The sequence below is a fragment of the Urocitellus parryii genome, chromosome 8, assembly GCF_045843805.1.
Source record: "Urocitellus parryii isolate mUroPar1 chromosome 8, mUroPar1.hap1, whole genome shotgun sequence".
Taxonomy (NCBI): Eukaryota; Metazoa; Chordata; class Mammalia; order Rodentia; family Sciuridae; genus Urocitellus; species Urocitellus parryii.
Window position 1 is genome coordinate 58,777,487 of NC_135538.1, and position 20,091 is coordinate 58,797,577.

The following is a 20,091-nucleotide window of genomic DNA, read 5'->3' on the forward strand; positions in this document are numbered from 1 at the left end:
GATTCTCTCTCTTTGTTTATGGATCATCATGTGAGTTGCTTCCTTCTGCCACACTCTTCCGCCAGGGAGCCAGCTATCTTTGGGCTGGGACCTCTGAAACATTGAGCCCTCAAATAAACTTTTCCTCTTCTACAGTTGTTCTGGTTGGGACTTTTAGTCACAGCAGAAAAAAAAAAAAAAAAAAAAAACTGACTAAAGCAATAGAGAGCAACAGAAGAATTCGGTAATGACTAGATACCCAGATCGCACGTGTATCCCTCTCAGTGCTTTGTCAAGAGGCATCTCCTCTCCCTCATGGTGTTTTGTCCAGTGGTGGCCAGGTGAATAAGAGACACATTCTTTTCCACAGTGACCTCAGTTTTGCACTCATCCCCACTCTGAGAGGAATTTTATATGTCAGGCTGCAACCACAGCAAGCAAATGTCCTGGCATGCATGCAAGCAATTAGCCTCCCACAGACAACATTAATTTGCCAAGTTTCTAGTGTGCCTAAAACAAAGCCATTGTCCTTTATGATAATGGGTAGGCAGACTGCAGCCCCACCTTGCTCTTATTGTCCCCTTAAATTGGCAAGGATTTGGAGGAACAAAAAAGGGGAATTCTAGAACATGGTGTTTTAGTATTCCCCTTTGCTTTAGGGATGTTATAAATGTCATAATGGAAATGGAAGAATTTCTGAAAATCAATAATTTAGATGACTCCTAGCTATTTCTGTACATATTAGAAGGGATAGGTGCCAGTTTATAAAAACACTGATTCCATTGACAAGGTCACCTTCATGACCTAATCAGTTATCAAAATGCTTCACCTCATACCATCACCTTGAAGATTAGATTTTCATGTATGAATTTGTAGAGGGTATGGGGAAGGAAATACAAATATTCAGACTATTTGAATACATTTTGCAGAGTAAAGTCAGTTATTTTGTAGTATACGCACAATTGGGATTTGATGTTTTCTTGAGATTTTTGAGGGGTTTTTTTTATTATTACAAAGAACAATAATGTGTTGTTTCTCATAAGTTCATCATATCTGGATACATATGTTTTTTATGTGATACTGACATTAATCTTACTTGTTTGGCAGCTCTTTGCATGGTATATCATCTCTAAAAGCAAAAGGTGACAGTAAAACCCCTACTTTTTTAAAGTTGAATGGTATCCATCATATATGTCTTCCAAATTTTCTTTATCCACTTATTTATAGATGGACATGTATATTGATTCCATACCTTGTCTGCAATGTAAAAAAGGTACAATTAATAAAAGAATGCACATAATTTTTCAACATAATGACTTAATTTACTTTGGATGTCAACACAGAGGTAGGACTGCTGGATCATTTAATGTGCTAATTTTAATTTTAAAGGAACCTCAGTATTGTTTTCCATAAAGGTCATAGTAATTTACATTTCAACCAAGAGTGTTACAGAATTCTCTTTTCATCAAATCCTTGCCAACACCTGTTATCTTTTACTTGTTAATAAAATCTATTGTTACATATTGATGTTATATGTCTCATTGTGATTTCAGTTTTCATTTTTTTCTGGTAATTAGTCATGTTGAGCACTTTTACATATGCCTTAATGCTTTCTGCATGTCTTTTGTAGCAAAATACTATACCAGCAAATCAGAAAGATTGTATAAAATTCAGGTTGGATTTATCTCAGGGAAGCAAGAATGGCTCAACATTCACAAATTAAACAACAATAACAAAAAAGTGATATGCCAAAAGACCAGAATAAAGGCCATGGAAGAGGCTAAAGTCCAATATCCTTTCATGATAAAACTTTCAACCCAACATAATAAAAAACATATATGACACATAACGCCATCAAAGCTATCATCATTAAAGGGGAAATGTTATGTTTCCTCTAAGACCTAGAACATCACAAGAATGTTCATTTTCACCACATTTATTCAACACATTCCTGGAAGTTCTAGCCAGAGTAATTCAGCAAGAAAAAGAAATCCAGGGCATCCAAATTGGATAAAATTAAGTCAAGTTTTCCCTATTTGCTGATGAGATGACATAATGTTATATAGAGAAACACTCAAATTCTCCACCAGAAAGCTGTTAATACTGATATAAAGACATTCAGAAAAGTTGGAGGAGACAAAATGAACATAAAAAATTCAGTTGCACTTATATGTACCAGCAACAAACTAGCTAAAAAAGAGATATTACAAAAAGCAATCCCATTTATAATAGTCACAAAAATTAAATGCTAATGAACACAATTGACCAAGGTTGTGAAATATTTCTGGAATTAAACTGTAAAATAACAATCAAAGAAAATAAAGAGCATATCAAAAATGGAAAGACACCTCATGTTCATAGAATGTAAAAATAAATATTTCTAAAATGCCCGTACAACTTAAAGTGACCTGCAAATTCAATGCAAGCCTTATCAAAACACTGTTGATAGAGATAAAAAATAAAAATCTTAAAACTTATATGGAATTTCAAAAAATCCTGAATAGTCAGAGCAATCCTGATCAAAAAGAAAAATGCAGAACATCATCCATGCACAGTAGTGCATGTCTGTAATCCCAGTGGCTGAAAAGGCTGAGGCCAAAGCCAGACTTTGCAACTTAGAGAGGCTGTAAGCAATTTGATGAAAACCTTTCTCAAAATTTAAAAAAATAAAATAAAAGCCTGGGGATGTGGCTTGGTGGTCAAGCACCCCTGGGTTCAATCCCTGATACCCAGGAGAAAAAAAAATTGCAGCATCATAATTCTTGACCTCAAAATATACTGCAAAGCTATAGTAACCAAAACAGCATGGTACTGGCATAAAAATAGACAAACAGACTAGTTGAACACAATAAAGAGAAAGTAATCCACTTATTTACAGCCAATTGATTTTTTAAAGTACTAACAACATACATTGGACAATCAACAGTTTTCAATAAATGATGCTGAGAAAACAAGATATTCATATGCAGAAGAATTAGGGTAGACTTTTATTTCTTCACCAGTTAACAAAATCAACTAAAAATCAATCACACTTTAATATAAGATGTAAAAATATTTAATTACTAAAATAAAACATAAAGAAAATGCTTCAGGACCTTAGTATAAGCAAAGAATTTTAGTATAAGACTTCAAAAGTACAAGCAAAGAAAGAAAATATAAATAAATGACATTGCTTCAAACTTAAAAGCTCCTGTACAGTAAAAGAAACAACCATCAGAGTGAAGACCTAAATTGCAGAATGGGAGAAAATATTTGTACATTTTTAAACCAAAAAAGATATTAATAACCCACACTATAGGAAGCATGCAAATCACCTTTGTCCATTTATTAATCAGGTTATTTGTTTTCTTCCAATTGAAGTTTTTAACTTAGTTATATACTTTTTCAAATTAACCCCTTGTCATATGGAAATATTCTTTCATATTTAATCTGTTTTCTCCATATGTGGCACATACACATGGTTAAATAATGTTCCACCAGTTTCAATAATAAAATTCTGTTATTTGTAGCAACACAGATAAGAATGGAGATCCTTATCTTAAATGAAATGAGCCAGGCACAGAATGAAAAGTATCACAGGATTTCACGCACATGTGACATCTGAAAAAACTGATCACATAGAAATTGAGTGAAGAATGGTGTTTACCAGAGCCTGGGGAGAGTAAGGCAGGTGCTGCTGATTGAGAAATGAGTATAATTGGGTGCTAAGTTACAGTTAGATAGAGCAAGTACCTCTGGTGTGTTATTGCACAGTAGGATTACTGCAGATAACAATAATGCACTGTATAAATTTTAAATGCTGAGAGAAAATATTCTGAAAGTATTTACCTTAAAGATAAATGTTTGGGGAGATAGAAAATGCATATGTGTGTCACATGGTATCTCATAAATATGTATAATAGGTATGTTTTTATGTATCAGTAGACATTAAATTATTCAAAATATCCCTAAATCATTGGCCTTTTATTAAAATTTTCTTTTGTAAACGTAGTGATCAGCAATCTTAAAGTCATCTTCAATAACTTTATATCTCTACATTAAGTTTTTTATTTGTCCTGTATAGATTCTCTTTCAGTTTCTTAATGTGTAACCATGGTGTTAAAATGGAATTCTTAGGTGGAAATGAAGTAGAACTTTTGAAGTATCAGTGACATATCTTCACCTAAACCAGTTTGAAGAAAATCATAATCACATCCAGAGCAAAGAAAACAATTCTGAGATCTTCACAGATATTGACTGGGTTTGGCAAGTTTCTGCAGCAGCGGAGACATCCATTATCCTCTGGATATCAGAACTACAGCAGCCGTAGCAAGAGTGATTGTAAAATATAAGGCAGGGACGCATGAAGACCCAGACCCAATAAAGAGAGACAGGGAGAGACAGAAAGAAGGAGAAGGAGAAGACATTTTTTTAGGAAGAGCAAAATACTATTCTGCTTTCTAAAAACTGATGTTTTAGTTATAAGGTTATTAATATCCTTACCCATAATAATTAAATAATTATTACATAGAACTTGTTTTTCTAGTGCAGTTTCCTCAATTTCCGAAACACACTATTCAATTCTACTTAACAAAACTTGCCAAATCCCACACTTGGACAGATTACTCCAAAGATGTCAAACTAAATTCTGAAATTCTTTGTCATATAAAATACTTAAAAGTCATGATTCCTATATCCTTGTGTTTTTTTCATATTTATTAGAACTCTAGTTCACACACACACACCATAATACACCCATTCTGAGGCAGAGCTCCTTCTCTGTCTCATTCAAGTTTATTAGACTTCTTTGTAATTGTAAATACTATTTTGCCATATATATTCCAAGCTATATAATTTACTGGCATTCCTAAGTATTTTATGATTGATGTTACTATTGTAAAGTGGGAAAGCTTTTTCAATTATGTTTTCTGGATAGTGGCATGTATAGAGATCTTTGCCATTACAGAAGTGTATCATACATTTTCCTCATCTCTAGATGCTCTATTAAAATCTTATTACTCTTGGACTTTTAATTGATTTCTTTAAGTTTTATGAATCAAAAATAAATATATTTATATCTAGCTATCCATATATTTATCTATTATCTAGCATTTCAGCCAAGGAAATTTAATCTTATCAAATATAATGTAAATTTATAAGAAAGGGAATTCAAATATAACTCACCTTTTTCAAAAAAGATAATGATCCCTAAATCAATTTCATCCATTTTAGAATTTTTTAGGGAGACATTTTACCATTATGACTTTCTAAATCCATTACACCAAAGTGATATACATATTAAAAATAGTTTATTTAAAAATGATACCAGAAGGTCTGGGTATAGCTCAGTTGGTAGAGTGCTTGCCTCACATGCCTTGTGCCCTGGTTTCAATCCCCAGCACACCACCACACACACACACAAAAAAAAAAAAAAATTCCAGAAGCACAATGAGGTACTGAAGTGAGATGGGATTCTGATGGTATGTAATAAGTGGATTAAGCACTCTGGATAAAGAAGGTTTAATCCAACAAATCACTTTAGGAGATATGTAGAAGTAACCTTAGAAGTATCTCACCTAGAGTTAAAGTAGATTGATATCACCTCCTTTTTCCTCTCATACCTTATTAATTGTCAATTGCTCTCAGATACCTGTGGTCTGCAAACTTTCCTGGACAGATCAGGCCCTGGATATGCATACACAAGTACTTGAGAAAAAAAAAGACATCACAGTTTCACATCTTGAAAAAATTATATCCACTCTCTTTAATTACTCTTTTCACTGATTCATGTAGCTATTTGAGGTTTTCTTAGAGTTGATAGAAAAATTAGGCAACAAGTTACAGTGTACTACAATGCAGGCCATTCTGTGGCTATAGTTCATAAACATCAATTCTCTTTTTTATATAAACATCATTGTACAGTTTAATGATTATTCACAAAGCAAAAATGTGATCAAGACACAAAGCATTAAAGTATCAATTCTCTCTTTTACTTCATTCTAGAATTTCTAAGATATCCCTCAGAAATTGTCTGTGGATGTTGATAATTTGCCCTGTGAGTTAAACTTGATGTTTATCTTCAAGGTAACTTTGCTATTGCCAGTCCATGGTTCCTGAAATACTCTTTTTATGATTATTATCATACATAAAAACGTAGACAACTATACCAATATATCTCCTGTTTTGGGGCCATACTTTTCTTTGATCTGGTTTTATAGCAGCAACTCTATGTATCCTAATACTCAGTAATATCTTTTGTGACCAGGCAGCATCGTTGTATTCACACTCTTACTGTATCCCAGAAAGAAATGCCATTTCCCAAGAAATCAAAGTCTTTTTAATAACAACTTCTAAAACTCTGAGAATAAGTTCACTAATGTATTACAGAGGGTTGTTTTAACCTTCATTCCTTGGTTCTAGACAAGTAATAGTCTGGGTTTAGCTCCTACCAATATATCATGTCCATCTGTCCATTAAATGGACCTTAAAGTTTTCTTACTTTGACATATGGTCTTAAAGGGCCACCAATTATGTGTGTGAGATAAAAATAAATGAAGCAGCAGTATATGATGTGTGGACTTGGGATACCTATTTACGCAATTCATTTTGTTCTTTCTAATTATTTGAGTTAAAGACGAAAGATACATTTTTTTATAGTGTGATGAATTAGAAATATGTCTTAGAATCATTATGATCAATTCTATATATCTTCAGTAGTCTAATCATCTGTTGTTTCAAGATTAAAGTTTGAGAGTCTTTAAGATTCATAAGCTGCTTTTCAACTGATGAATTATTCTCTGTTGTACCTACCATGACACTGCTTGAGAATCCTACAAGTCTATGTTGGGACAGTCAGGGATTCTACATTGTACCTTTATCTTCCATAGATATAGCTAGTATATTTGCATTTGCAGAGTCATAATTCAAATGACAATTTGCTACGCTTAATGCTATAGTTTGAAACTGTTAAGTTTCCTGTTTTTCTTTTGAACCTATTGAAAGCTCAAAAGCTTATTCCACTGTTATCACTGTACAAGAGGAGCAGGATAATCTCTATATTGTCCATTGAATCTAGAACCCTTCATACTTCATTCTGAAATGCTGGAGAATTAACATAGCTATGAGAGGAGTTAGTAAATATACATAAATAACTGCAAAAGATATTTTTGCTTATATTGGTAATGATTAGAAACCACTATTAACCATGTGCCAAGTGGAGATGTTTGTGATCTGTTTAAACAGATACCATATTATTAGGGAAGCTATAATTAATGTTATCCCTTAGTTAATGTTAGGATAAACCTTTGTAATATGCTATTATCTATCTGGTTTTGGGGGATCCAAAGTTGCCGCAGTCTGGCTGGCTGGGCAAAATAACCGGGGGGTGACGAGCAACTTGTGTAGACCAATACAGCAGGAGTGGGAGCCGTCTTTGTAGGACAGGATGGGTATTTATACATAACTGAATACACAGCTTAACTTAATTAACATAAACCAGATACAGTAGTCAACCAATAAGGAATCATCATAATGATTACACACAGCTTAACTTAATTGACATGATCTAGACACAGCAGTCAGTCATTAAGGAATCTCTATCATCTTAATGGCTCGCTGGTGTTACTTCTCAAACCACTCCCTCTGGCAAAGTGCCAGGCGCCATCTTGACTTGATTACTGACCCTAACACAAAGTTATGAATTATTTGCAGATATTATGAGGACTAACCCCTTTACATGTCTTATGTAAGGGTTCATGAACATTGCACCTACTTTATCTATCTACTTACTATTGCTGCTGGCATATTATTTTGATTTGTGGTTCCAGGCATCATGAACTTCCATTAAGATTTTTGTACTATAATGACCCTTTAATTCACAGTTCAAGTAGCCAAAGACCCACAGACCTACTATGAACACTGTAGTGTAGACATGGGCTAAGATTTGAATGATCACCCTAACCAGTAGGAGGAGGAAGGAAGATTGATGGCTTTTGGATTTCCTGGTATCAGTTTAGAGACAAGTCAGACTTTGTAAGCACATGTCATCTAAAGATATGTGTCTTTCTGTTTCCAAGTATTTAGCAACTCTGAAATATGGTTACAGGTTCCTTTGGAGTAAAATTACTGGCTGCTATGGTAAAATTAGATGTGGTGTCATGCAGTCCCTTCTCAAGAGGTCCCAGCTTTCCTTAGATAGATGAATTGTGGGTCTAAGACTTTGTCTGTAAACCACTCATATGATCTTGCTTTTAATTGTGATAATCAAACACTTTTAAGTGGTTTTATAAAATAAAGAAATATTTTAATTGAGTCTACCTTTTTCTTACTTCTTGAACACCATGATTTAATTCAAATTGTCATAGATAATTGTAGGTCGTATTTCCCTAATATTTTGGCCTCACTATTCATTATATCCATCACACCCCTGACAGGTGTTACCACTTAGTATCAAATGTTATGAGATCCTTCCATTCCCAGACAGTAGGGAACCCACTTCCATAGCAGCATGTCCTATATCAACCCTGACCCATAGCAATGCTCTTAGGTGATGTTGGTACTTCCCTCAGTACACACTAACTTATGACATTAGTTAAGGAAACAATAATCACCTACATCATAACCCTTAAAACTGTCACTATCTCACTATTTCTGAACTGCTAACACATATTCCCTGAACTCATGAATCACTTTCTGTTTCTAAACCAATACAATTCACTACCACTAAATGTATTAACTATCACTTGCTGTATAATGACTTTCTCCAAAAACTAAAGACAAACACTGCTGATCATTTATTATCTGTAACAATGTTTGCGCTTCAGGAATTCAGGGTCGTTTCTCCTTGTACCACTCATAAGAATGCAGTCAGATGTCAACCAGAGATACAGGCAGTGGAAAGGAAAGGTTGACTTGTTCCAGAGTTTGTTTCCTTGGTAGCTTACTCACATAATAATATAATATAATCTGGTGTGGAGAGTTGTTCACACATGTGGGCTACTCTAGAGTGCTGCACCAGTGTACTCACAACAAAGTAGTTAACACCTCCCACAGCAAAAGAAACAAGAGATGAAAGTTATAACTAGAAAATAGTTTTGTTTAATTTTTCAGTATTAAAGTTTCTAAATTAGGATATGAGAAATTATATTTACTTACATGTGACACAATTTACAGAAAATTAAATATTCTTCCTTTAAGGTTAAATTTAAGTAAACTGCCTTGTAATTACTATTCCATAAACAAGTATTTGTTAGGTAGATTCTTCTATAAAAGTTCCAGACCCTGGACCTATCTTTCTCCTTCTAGCCAAATCAAAAAAGAATGTTCCAAATAAATTAAAATAGACATATGATATGAAGAAATTTTACTGGGGGCCATGTTTTTCTTAATTTTGCACTAAATTCTTTACCCTTATATTGGATCTTCTGGATTCAACTCTGTGATGTTATATTTACAAAATATAAATATTTATATCACTGCCAAGTGTGAAGTATTTAATTCTATACCTTTAAAGACAAAGCTTAAATTTAACTTAATTCTGGAGTCTATTACAGACTGGAAACTTAATATAGTACCTAAAATTTTTAGTTAGGTCTGTGTCCTAGAAGTACTTCTATAATGCCTTTTCCAGGTCCTTTCTTTCATTTTGTGTAACTTTCTAGGTTTATTATGCTATCTCATGCCTTTCTTTTCACACATGCAATTATTAGATATGGCATCTAATTATTCTTCTTCTGATCAACTTCTAATCACTCTTCAAAATTCATTTCATCTAGAAAGCCTCTTTTATTTGGCATTCATATCTTATTTGCAACATATCCATTATGGCCTTTATTTTGGTACATAAGCAATTGAATTTAGCACAGAATAAATAACTGTGTAACAGAAACCACCCTGAACCTTATTTATTCCTCTATGCCTAGAGTATACTCCAGTGCCTGATAGAGTATAGGTGATCATGACATGCCAAATAATGATCATATGAATGAATTATGATATATATGTATATAATTATGATTTGATATATACATATATATCAAATCATAGTCATATGGATGAATTAAATGGAATGAAGAAACACCATAGGGAATATTTTTGTTTATTTATGTGAAAAAGTGTTTAGAATTCCCCCTCTCGATATTATTCTGACTAAAATTGTGATCATATAATCTATTATTTCTGATATGGAAAAATTATTATACTTCTAGGTAGAAAAATATTTATCATCATTGGGTTTTTAATCATAGTAAATTTGGTTCAAATCAAAGTTAGCTTTAAAAAGATATACTAAACTTATAGATGATAATTTAATGTATTAATAAAAATGATAATGAAATAGAAGTGTAATTAGTAGAATAGAAAAAGCAGATCAGGAGGAGGGAGGAGGAGAGTGAAAGAGAAGGGACAGGGGAATAAGATTGACAAAATAATGTGATTTGCATATACAAATATGACATACTTATTCACACTATTGTGTATAATTATAATGTACTAAAAAAGAGCTATGTTTCATACTTTGGCAGCATTGCTCAAACTCAAATGTATATTAGAATCACCCGAATAGGTTAATAAAATTTTGAGGGGAAAATTGCCCTGCAGATCAGTTTAATCAGTATATTGGTGAGACCCCCAGCACCATCATTACTTAAATCTCTCCAGATTATTCCAATATACAGCAAGTTTCATAAAATAGGACCTGATCCACCCAAAGAAATATGTATGTTCATGAATCATCTATGTTTTAAAAATAATATGATTCTCTAAATACAATAAATTAAATATATATATATATATATATATATATATATCACCAATTTGTATTTCTTCTTGTCTTTGATGTATCATTCATTTCCTTGACTTAATTTTTAATTTTTTTAAAATTTTATAGGTGCCTCATAGTTATACGTAATAATGGAATTAATTATGTCATATTCTTCCATGTATATAACATAAGTTGATTCCCAGATTTTGATGACAACTAATTATTTAAATGTAAAACATCATTCTAGTGCCATCTCATACCATTAATCTGTTATGATGCACTTTTGCCTGGGATCAATATAGTCATAAAAATAATTATTTCTGTCTATACTTCTGCTCTGAAGATTATACATGAAGATTAGGAAGAACAAGGTGGAGTAATAACATAATTAATAACACTAATTGTGCATGAAAGCTCACTGGATATTCAAGATAATCAAGAAGACAATGAGTAAAAATTAAGTCTAAACAAAGGTAAAGAATATTTTGACAATTTTGAAAAAATGGCTTCATTGATTTATTTCTACATTATAAAAAAATAAAAGGAAAAAAACAATATATTTGCCTGAAAGAAACAAATAAAACCAACATCAGAGATTTTTCTCAGAATAAATCTTGAATCCAGTTACACTGTCGTCTTTTGCTTTTTGTTGCTGTGTTTTGAATTTTTGTGGCTTTTGAACCTAATCTCTAAGTTTCAATTCTTGTTACAAAGGGACTTTTAGTGTCTTCCCTGAGTCTAAATGTGAAGAAGAAGGGAAATTATTATAATTCTGCTCTTATGAAAGTCACACAAACTAGCCCAATAAATATAGTATAAATTCCCTGACTTCCTGTAATAATCAGGTTTCTGCTAAATGATAGTTGGATAAAAAATTCAAACAAGCCAGGTGTGGTAGTGCACATCTGTAATACAATGACTGGGGAGGCTGAGACAGTAGGATTGAAAGATGGAGACTGGCATCAGCAACTTAGCAAGGCCCTGTCTCAAATTTTAAAAATAAATAAATAAACAGATCTGGGGTTTAACTCAATGTTTAACTCTCCCTTGCTTCCATCCCAGTACCAAAAACAAACAAACCACAAACTCACTATAATTTTAGAATTAGGAAATTATATAACCTGTATACAAAATCAATATTTTACATGGGGCAGTAAGTTCCCACTTGCCTATAGTTACCACACAATAGTCCATTCAAATTATCAATACATCAAATGAATTGATCCATTGATGAGGTTACAGATCTCAAAATCTGCTAATAAAATTGCAGTTGTAGTAATCCAAAAAAAAAAAAAAACAGTGAGAGTAATACTAAATATGGAAAGTAAAGTACTTGACAAAAGGGTGCATATATCTTATTCTATTACTAGGAACTTTTAGCTTAAAATTGCAAATAAAAATGTTAATCTTTGAATTAAGAAACAGAACCTCACTATTTCCTATGTGCTGTCTCATCATTCTGTACATAATACAACTATTTCATGATTCTATAATTATTTACATGTTCATCTCCATATCTAGTCTCAGCGTTATATGATAAAAGGAGTTACGTTTTGAACATTTTATCTTTAGTGGCTGGTGACAGATTGAGTTTAATATTTTTTCCCAAATAGATTAATGAATTTATTTCTTCAATGTGATTTGCCTAATTAAATGATCTCCATTAAATATTCTGGAACTCCTCTTGTGCACAATATTTGAATTAATATTTGATCAATACTATTTTCCATATATTAAAAAAATGTCATTTTATATGCTGTATTAGAAATGACTGTACTGACTCCAATGAAACCAGATATTGATTTGAACATTTCACTTTGAAATTATACAACTGAAAGGGGCTGGGTCCTTATGGTTCTGAACTGGTGACCTCATTGATTTTGGTCTGACACCTGAAATCTATCTCTTTTGTTACATTTCTGCTGCCTATCTTAATTCCCACAGATATATGTTTTCTTCTTATATGAAAGAGAGTCAACCATTTAGTAAGACAAGGTGAGTTCAATAACACATTTGGTAAAACTAGCAAATATTCCATACATAATTGCTCCCTGATCATTTCCTTTTTTGGTGCTGATCATAAACTCTGCTTTATATCATGGAAATTATAAATATTATAATATTTTAGGGCATAACAGCCATATGAGTTCCTCAAAAGACAGGGTATAAACATGAGATAGAGTTTGGGATTGAAGGGATAAAAGGATATAACCCCAACTGAAGGAGGGGTTTCATTAGGTAACTGAAGAATGTAAAGCTATAGACATTGATAGTTCCCAAAGGAAGAAATAATACATGAAAGATATTATAGAGACAAGCCAGAGTATCCTGGAAGATTTTATGTGTAGTTAAACAAATAGAAAGGGCAAAATAGGTGTCTGTTTCTTTCTTAGTTCCTATTTTTGGTTTCTTTTCATTGGACAATTCCTAAAAACAAGATTAGTGTATACTGGGTTTCTGTTTTTGATCTATTTGCCTTTCTAAACATAACATCAACAGACAATATAATGTGCCCTTTTCAGTTCTGCTATGTTATCCTCATATCCTCAAATTTGTATTTCTAGTCTGGACCCCATTTTTAATTCCAAGCAATTTAACCTAATCAATGCCTTATGTTCAGCATTTTGAGTTTTTATCAGGAATTCAAATTCATTGCTAAAATGAGTTGGTATTCTTTCAATATTATTTTCTCAGAATATAACAATAGTATTCATTCAGGAGCAGAAGGAAAGATTATTATATTGATATGTCAAACTTTAATTTTTATATGTCTGTATGCATTCTGAATACAAGTTGAGTTTTGAAGTTATTATAAATCAACAATAAAACCGTGTCTATGTAGAAATAAATAGATACAAAATGAGTTTGTTTAGAAGTGAAATGTTTTCCTTTGGTATTACCAGTGCTTTAAACTAGAACATTATTGCAGCAAAGAATGAAAATCAAGGCAGACACTAAATAATTCATAAGTTTCTATGTGTCGTCGATCACTTATGACACTTTTCAATTGAATTGATTCCAAATTTTTTAATTGAAATTACTAATTATTATTTTATTTATTCTATAGTTATGATTTTAAATAAAGCTCTATCTTGTTTCAAATATTCTTGGTTTCCACTATTCTAATAATAAATATCTTCTTAAAAAATCATTGTACTTTAACATGTTTCCTGGTCTCTACTTTTTAATTGAAGTTTAACACATATCAGGCCATTATCTTTAAGAATGGAGCTGTCACACCATGATTTCACTATAAAGAAAGGGAAGAGTGTTTGTTATAGTGACACTTAATTAGCAGGCTTAGGCTTGAAGTGGTCTGGATATATTTAAAAAGACAAGCAAAACATGTTTGAGAAAAATTATTTTAAAGGGTATCATAGTATTTTGTTCTGCTCTTTGAGACAGGGTCCTCTCTGTGTTTCCCGGGCTGATCTGAAACTTAAAGGCTCAGGTGTTTATCAAGTAGCTGGGACTAGAAGCATGTGAAGCACTAGCCACCTGATGTTTTAAAAATTGCATTCCAAGTTATTTCATAGAAATTATGATAATGTAGAAGAAAGGATATTTCAAAAAGTGATGATTTCTGAATCTATCAATGGTCTATTAAATGAGCAATTTTTAGAGTCTATTCACCAAATTTTCATTCCTATAACCAAAATACCTGACAAGAACAACTTAGATGAGAAAATGTTATATGTCTTACCATTTCAGAGGTCCAATCTGTGGTTGGCCAACTCCATTGTTTTGGGTCATGAGTGAGGCAGTAATTCATGGCGGAAGGGGATGATAGAGGAAAGCTTTTCATTGAATGGCAGGGACACAATATTGCCCTCCAGGACACTCACAGGTGTTGTCTAAGCCCCTAGCCACTTGCCTATAGTTATCACACAATAGTCCATTCAAATTAACAATACATTAAATGAATTGATCCATTGATGACACAGATCTCAAAATCTGCTAATAAGATTGCAGATGTAGTAATCCAATCTTTTCATCTCTGAAAAGCCTAATACATGAGCTTTAGGGGAGGGGGGTAATTAAATATCTAAGCCGTAACAATTATCAAAGTTTCAAATCTGTTTCAACAAACTAAAACCTTGAAATCCGGCCAATTATTGAGATAGTATAATCAAAGCTTAGAAGCACTTAAAATTATAGCATTGGTTAAGGGAAAATAACCACCTGGATTCCATCAATTGAATTCCATACACAGGTGACTGCATGTATATTTTTAATTTTAATTAATTAAATGCACCATTAAACCAAATATCTTATTGATGTTTGGAATAAAATTTAATTTTCAAATCATTAGAGAATTCTGTGAAATGATATCAATCAGTTTCACAGAAAAGTGTCCTAGTTTGAAGTTGTATCCCCATTTTGCTACCCAAACCAGAGTAGTGTGATTTTTAAAAGCACATATATGTAACTAGTTTGATATAAAAATACTTTAATATAATGAAAATGGGACCAGTTTCTCTGTTATTACTGTTCATTCCATTGTCTTTCTCACTATAAATGAGAAATTTCCTTTTATACCAAATCCTCCCATGCCATCATCCACCCTTGGCTTATCTTCTGATTTCTACTGGATTACTTGTTTTGCTATTCATCAAGTAAGATAAAAAGTTAACAGAAAGTTAATTGAGCAACACTGCTTAGAACTCTTTGGCTATCTACATGTACTATGAATAAAATTATTTAATGATACAAGCTTCATCTCAGTTAAGATGTCCTTTAACATAATACATCAGAACAATGACTAATGTCCTACTCCGTTAATAAGTGAATAACGTGAGAAGGGTTTTCTGGATAAGAAAATCAGAGTATCAAATGTATACTATATCTGGTATTTGTCTTTTTTTTGTCTTAATTGCTGTTTTATCAAATGAAAATTTTGCTTTCAGTATCATATCATTTCTTTTTTTTTAGGTTTAACTTTTTTTTTATTGGTTGTTCAAAACATTACAAAGCTCTTGACATATTTCATACATTAGATTCAAGTGGGTTATGAACTCCCATTTTTACCCCAAATACAGATTGCAGAATCACATCGGTTACACATCCACATTTTTACATAATGCCCTATTAGTAACTGTTGTATTCTGCTACCTTTCCTATCCTCTACTATCCCCCCGCCCCTCCCCTCCCGAAATGGAGGGAGACTTCATTGTTATACAAAATTACATATAAGAGGTTGTGAGGGGAATGGGAAAATAAACAAGGAGAGAAATGAATTACAGTAGATGGGGTAGAGAGAGAAGTATCATATCATTTCTATCAAAATCCCTCTTACAATTTGAATACAAAGACTTAAAAAAATACTTTTCTAGCAACTACTGCTTGTATTTTAGACAAAAACTGAAACTGAGATCTAAGACAAGTATTTCAGTCACTGGTAATGAATATTTAGATGTTTTGTTTCTGAGGCATTTTTAAAAATAATTGTACTTTATGGCTTTACTTGAAACATCTAAAAAATGTACAAGATTTTGTTAATGTTTTATTTCTTATTGAGAAGACAAATATTATATTCCCTGAAACAGATGGCCGCATATTTTAACTTGTTAAACTATAAGTATTTTATTTCTAAGACTTCAGGGAAGATAAATATCTATGTATTATTAAAATTAGACATGTTTCTTGGGTGCATATTTCTCTAACCCAAGACAATGACAGCTAATGTTTAAAAGAAGAATACCATCTTTTTTCAGAGCTACAAATCTGTTCATGCTAAGGGCAATAAAGCACATTTTTCAATTTGTTAACTTAAAAATATTCACTATAATGAATTTATCTTATTATATTTTTTAACTTTGCTGAAATGTATCACTTTTACTATTCATGTAGCAATAGGAATAACTCTAATGAGACTATAAGCAATTCTAGAACCATGTGATGACATTTCATTGCTGGTTGTATTCTGGTTGTAAATCTTTTTCTATTCTAGGAAGGATTATACCTAAAAAGAAGATTGCTTAGGAATGGCAGCAAAGCCTCTCATGACAGATTGAACATCACATGTTCGGCAGAATCTCTTTAACTTGATACCTAGCTTTAGAAAAGCCAAATGTGTCTAAAATGTTAAAAGAAAAACCTCTAAGAGGGCACTTGAAAGAAACTCAAGGCTTCTGAAGGTCTAACTCAATGTTTATCACAAAATCTTGCCAGACATCCAATAACTTTTTCTTTTTCTGTACTTACAGAATTATAAGAAAGTATTGATAGACCAAGTGCATTTATCGATTAGATACATTTAAAATAGGAAACTGAAGTTGCACCAAATATAAAAGAAAAAATGAAACTAAACACAACAGTTTTACTTTCAAATGAACACTTTCCAAACAAGAAAATATTCTCAGTTTTCAAACATCAGTTCCATTTGGGCGAGGTGGAGCATGCCTGTAATTCCAGGGACTGAGGAGGCTGAGACAGGAGGATGGCCAATTCAAAGACAATCTCAGCAACTCAGCGAGGTGCTAAGCAACTCAATGAGACTCTGTGTCTAAATAAAATACAAAAAGGGCTGGGGATGTGGCTCAGTGGTTGAGTGACCCTGCTTTCAATCTCTGATACAAAAAAAAAAAAAAAGCCATGAGTCTTAATCTCAGCATTGGAGCATTAAGTGTTATGAATTTTCTGAAATAAAATTCATAGTAAGAGACAAGTTCCTCCAACTTTCATATACAATTTCTTTGAAATCCCATATATTCCTGGTAAGCAATCATGTTCCATTTAACATTTTCCTAAAGTATCCTTGATATTTCTCCAGGTTTATGTTAGTTATTATTTAAACATAATTATTATTTATCATTGAAAATCAAGCAAGCCAGAAAAATTTAAAATGTAAATAGTATTGTAAATATTGTAATTTGCATAGAAATATATGAAAATAATAATGGAAAATCATATAAGGAATTATATCTACTACATTTCATGAAATGTCATCATTTTCCACACTTATAATAGTTGTAATTAAATAAGTGAGTAGTTTACCAATTAGACATGACATAATTATAGTTCTTTTTCTCTGATAGTTTCTTCCACCAGCAGAAACACTTTTATATTTGATGTTTTTAACACTCCCACTTGTTCTATGTATCTACGTATCTCATTCTATGTTTCTAAAAACATTTTGTTTCTGCATAAAAATTATTTGACATTGTTTCAAACTTCATATTAAGTGGCAATGTGATGAAACTTTAGCTCAACATTCCTGTGTAAGAATTAGTAAATTTTATATAAGAATCTGTGAAGAATTTCTAGTTCATTCATTTTGACTGTATTTCACATTTTACTTATGATGCTGTCACCAGATAAAATTATGTACAATGAGGAGATTTTACATATATTTATTTAATTTTGAGATTTTTTATTACAAGCAACAGTGTAATAAGCAGTATTGAACTTGTATTTATGGACATTTCTATAGATTCTGAAGGACATACTCCTCAGTAAATGAATAGGATGACTAGTTTGCAATTTATGCATAATAATAAATTGCTTTTCAAAGAAGTTATGAAAATTGACCTTTCTTAACAAGATACAATATTTCACACCATTCCATACCTTTAAATACCTTGATAATGACATATATTTTAATTTATGCCAATTGGAAGAGTAAGAATGTTGTTTCAATTTGCATTTCTCAGTTTTCCAGAGAGGATGCACATGATTTAAAATATCCATTGCTCTCTCAACCAACATTTGTAAATTAAGACTTTCACTGTACTTACAGTAGCCTTCCTGTCTTTTTCTTCAATTTATTTTTTAGGTGGTTGTTATATTTTCTGAATACCAACTTGTTATTAATAAACTACAAATGTATTATTTGGGTGTGTATTATCTTAAGTTCAACTATGACTTTTATTTAAAAATAATGTAAATTTGATGATATTTATATTATTGCCCATGCTTTTTTATCTTGTTTAAAAATTTCTTCTTTATTACAAACCATCATCTGTCTTTGGTATTTCATAATGTTACATTTCATATTTAGTTTTAGATCTACTAATAGAGTCATTGGGCTTTTTTGTCTCTTTGTTCATTTCTATTCATTCATTTATTTATTTTGCATGTGGGCAGAAATCTAACTTTATTATGCTCCATTTGAAAATGAGTTTTCTCAGCATCAATTATTAAATATTTAGTCTATTTCCACTGGTTTCTAATGTTACCTCAGTGGTATACAAACTTTTCATATATATGTAAAACTATTAACTAGTTTGTATCATCAAGTATTCTATATTAGAAATATTTTTACAGTCCAAATACAGGTCTTTTTCACTATGTATAATTACACTGAATTTTTTATTGTTATTTCTCAATGTGAGAAAACTTTAATTTTTCTTTTTCAAAATATTCTAATATATATTACATAGCAGTGAAAATAAATGCAATTAATTAATTGAAGTAAAATAGATGAATGTCACAACATAATATTGTATAAATGAGACCAGATACCGAAAAGTATATTCTATATGATTCCACTAAAATGAAAGTAAAAAAGCAGGGAAACTAGATGATGATGGTAGAAGACAGGATTATGGTAATTCTTAGAAGAAGGACATGCATAGATTTCAGCAACAGGTGGTTTCTCTTCATCTACTGTCTTATCTTGATGTGGATTAGATAAGAGCTCACTTTGTAAGAATGTATTAAGCTGTGTACTTGAATGTTTATATATGATAATTGAGCAAAATAGTTTATGTAAAATATTTGTTGTTATTCTTAATGATAATTCTCATGCAGTCTTGAGAACTTCTTCCATCTATTTAATTTTCCACACCATATTACTGTTGCCTAAAATCATTATGTTCCAATTTCTTTCCTTAGACTACTGATGTTGTTGGTGAAAATCACCAATAATTGTGCTTTAGCAACATGTAATGGAACTACTAATATAAACTAGCTAGTGGTTCTCTTGACAGTACAAGCCATGGTTGAATGCTTTCCTTAACAAAATTCTCTTTCGTGTAGGTTTTTCTGGTAATAGAATGTCTTTCCTTTCTACCTACACAACAGACCACTATTTCATTATTTATCATTGGCCTCTCTTATCTTGTCCATATGAAGGTGACCCTTTTTCCTAAATTCTTTTTTTTTTCCTTGAGTCCTTTAACCTGCTTGATCTCTTTAATTCCCCTTACTATTTACTCTCATTGCCAGATCTTCAATTGCTATTTGTGTTCCTTATGGATGAATAACTGTAAAACCTGACTTAAATGAGATCCCAACTTCTGGTTTCTGGATCTCAATCAAATGATGGTGTATGTCTATTTTGTTGTTAGAGAATTATCCACATATAATTCATATTCATTTCCAAACTATTTCCCCTTTCAATGTTCTGAGAGGTAAAAACCTGACAAATGCCT